Source organism: Macaca mulatta, chromosome 1 (genome assembly GCF_049350105.2).
Source record: "Macaca mulatta isolate MMU2019108-1 chromosome 1, T2T-MMU8v2.0, whole genome shotgun sequence".
Taxonomy (NCBI): domain Eukaryota; kingdom Metazoa; phylum Chordata; class Mammalia; order Primates; family Cercopithecidae; genus Macaca; species Macaca mulatta.
In genome coordinates this window covers 122727136-122730599 of record NC_133406.1, presented here as the reverse complement: position 1 = coordinate 122730599, position 3464 = coordinate 122727136, and the positions used below count along the sequence as shown (strand labels likewise).

Here is a 3464-nt window from a genome sequence, read left to right as displayed (position 1 = left end):
GTTTTCTACTCTATGAATATGTCTGTCAGTTTCACCATTGTCTTGGTGAAACTGCCTTACCCTGATCCCCCACCTCATTTCTTTGCAAGCATTCATCATTAATCCATTGTATTCTCAGTCTGTCACCCAGGCTGGAGTGCATTGACTTGATCTCAACTCATTGCAACCCGTGCCTCCCATGTTCAAGCGATTCTCCTGCCTCAGCCTCCTGAGTAGCCGGTAGCTGGGACTACAGGCACATGCCATCACACCCAGCAAATTTTTGTATTTGTAGTAGAGACAAGGTTTCACCGTGTTGACCAGGCTGGTCTCAAACTCCTGACCTCGAGGGATCCACCCGCCTTGGCCTCCCAAAGTGCTGGAATGACAGGCATGAGCCGCCTCTCCCAGTAGTGGCAATCTTTAAGAACAAACTCTTCTGTTTCTGCACATCCAAATGACTAATGTTCAGGATACAGAAGTAGCATATTAAATAACATTATTAAAGTTTATACTTCTGGGAATGCTTTTTGCAGACCAACCCCACCACCAAAAAAAAAAGAAAAAAGTTGTAATAGCAAGACAAAAGACAAAAATAAATCTCTTTGAAGACATTACATAGCTATTAATAGATACAGAGTCAGAGTTAGGTGGCCAGACTTGAGTGGCGAGAATATCAGAGCAAAGAAATACATTTTGAGATAAACCCAGAAGTCTGCAGGGCTTTTTCCTTGAGGCTTTTGCCAATTTAAAAGCAAAGCAAAGAAATACATTTTGAAATAAACCCAGAATCCTGCAGGGCTTTTTCCTTGAGGCATTTGCCAATTTAAAAGCACAGGGCTGAGAAGCTAGGAAGCTGGGCCGCAACAGACACTTAAATGAGGCTAGAAAGCTGAGCAGAGCTTTCAGCAGTCTAACAAGCCTAAGAAACAAAAATTAGAGTTCAGGGTTCAGCAAGAAAAGGCCCCAGTAAACACGCTAGACCTCCCATTAGGACACCCAGAAGCTATACTCTAAGAGGTAACGTAAACCAGAAATAAATGGTGTTCACAGAAGACTAAAACCTAGTCCTGAACCAGTGTAGTCCCAATGTGATTAATAGGGGTTAATATGATCTGCTCCGTCTCTACCTCCCTACCAGAGCGTTTTACAGCAGAAGAGAGAATTCATCACCAGGAAGACAGACTAATTGAAAATATCCATCCTGAAGTTCAGGGAGAAGGGAAAAAAAGAGATGGAAAGTACAGAAAAGACCATGAGGCATATGTGATACAGTGATGAGTTCTAATATGTAACAATATGTAATAGTCTCAGAAAAACAAAAAGAGAATGGAGCAGAAGCAGTATTTTAAGAGCTACTAACCAAGACTTTTCTAAAACTGTGAAAAAAAAAATTCAGTCAACAGATTCAAAAGTTCTATGAGGCTGGGCATGGTGGCTCATGCCTGTAATCCCAGCATTTCGGGAGACCAAGTCAGGTGAATCACTTGAGGTCAGGAGTTCGAGACCAGCCTGGCCAATATGATGAAACCCTGTCTCTACTAAAAATACAAAAATTAGCTGGACATGGTGGCACATGGCTGTAGTCCCAGCTACTCAGGAGACTGAGGCAGGAGAATCACTTGAACCCGGGAGGTGGGGGTTGCAGTGAGCCGAGATCACGGCACTGCACTCCAGCCTGGCGACAGAGCAAGATTTCGTCTCAAATAAATAAATAAATAGAAATTAAAAATTAAAGAAAAAAAATGTGGGCTTTCCTGGGCTATCATGATGGTGATGAATTTCAAGTGTTTGTGGCAGTATCGCTTCCCGCCCTTTATATTACAGCTGAACATGGCCACTTGGCAGAAGCAGCTGGCCACCTGGTGTTCGTTGGTTCTGTCCATCTGCTGCCTACACAAACAGTCCAGCGTGATGGCGGTGGATGCTCAGGAGATCCTGCTCTTCAGCACCGTCAAGCTGTGGAAGCTTCCTGTGGGATCAGTCCAGGTTGTATTAGAGGAACTAAGGAAGAATGGGAACTTACAGTGGCTGGATAAGAGCAAGTCTAGCTTCCTAATCGTGTGGCAGAGGCCAGAAGAATGGGGGAAACTCATCTATCAGTGGGTCTCCAGGAGTGGCCAGAACAACTCCATACTTAGCCTGTATGAGCTGACCAACAGGGAAGACATAGAGAATAAGTTGTTCCATGGACTAAAGGAGGCCTTCTGTGGGCTCTGCAGGCCCTACAGTAGGTACATAAGGCTGAGATCATCACCATCTCACTCGGAGACCAGTGATGGCTGAGGTGTCAGGTCCATCTGTCAGAGACCTGCTTCCTTTTACTTTCTATCTTCCACCTCTCCAGGGCTTTCAGAAGGAGACAGACTCTGTGGACCCACACACTGTACCTGTGAATCCACCAGACTCAAAAGGGCTCCAGTCCTGAAGCCTGGGACCTAGGGGTGGGTTTCTCATACCCCACATGTCTGTCCTGGGATAGGGTGAGGCTGAGGCACTCCAGAGAAAAATGTGCTTCTTCAAGGCTTGCCTCCTTCCTTTCCTATCCTAGACTGCCTCTGAGCCAGGGTCTGTAAACCTAACACTTTATGTGTGTTCACATGTGGAAGTTCATACACACATGCACCTGCACATGCTTCTGTCTCCTCATCTTCCATCCCCTTAGCTGCTGTTGCCTCCCTTGTCAGGCTGCTGCTGGATCTTTCCTAGAGAATGTGGGAAGCCTGGCTGCAGGCAGCCATCCAAGCAATAGGAAGATGGGAGGCCCATGGGCCCGGCACTGACGGGCAGGGCCCAACATTGATTTATGTTATTAAAATCTCAACTGCCCCCACTTCAGACAATAAAAACTGAGCTATATGCTGCTTACAAGAAATTCAGTTGAAATATAATGATTAGAAATGTAAAAAGTAGTAAGAAGGAATAAGGTATGCCATGGAAATACTAATCAAAAGAAAGCAGATATAACTATATTAACATCCAGAGCATGACTAATAATAATATCTCTATTGCATAAAAGAATATAATCAGGAGTGTTTTGTAATATCTTTTTATTTAATCTGGAATTCATAGCTTGAACAAATCTCAAAAATCCATCATTTTTTTTTTTTTTTGAGACAGAGTCTCACTCTGTCACCCATGCTGGAGTGCGGTGGCGCAATCTCAGCTCACTGCAACTGCCATCTACTGGGTGCAAGTAATCCTCCTGCCTCAGCCTCCTGAGTAGCTGGAATTACAGGTGCCTACCACCACACCTGGCTAATTTTTGTATTTTTTTATTAGAGACAGGGTTTCACCATATTGGTCAGGCTAGTCTCAAATTCCTGACCTCAGGTGATCCACCCGCCTCGGCCTCCCAAAGTGCTGGGATTACAGGCATGAACCACCACACCCGGCCAAAAATCCATCATTTTTAATTACTGAAAATTGATCATAGTCTGTTGCAACTCTTTGAACAAGTATATTATTTATATTTTTATCCTCCA

At 44.3% G+C, this 3464-nt stretch overlaps 1 pseudogene; it reads left to right on the top strand.

Moving 5' to 3' along the window:
- Positions 1–1535: 1535 nt before the first annotated feature.
- LOC100427783 (vacuolar protein-sorting-associated protein 25 pseudogene) lies at positions 1536–2903 on the top strand (annotated as a pseudogene).
- Positions 2904–3464: the final 561 nt, after the last annotated feature.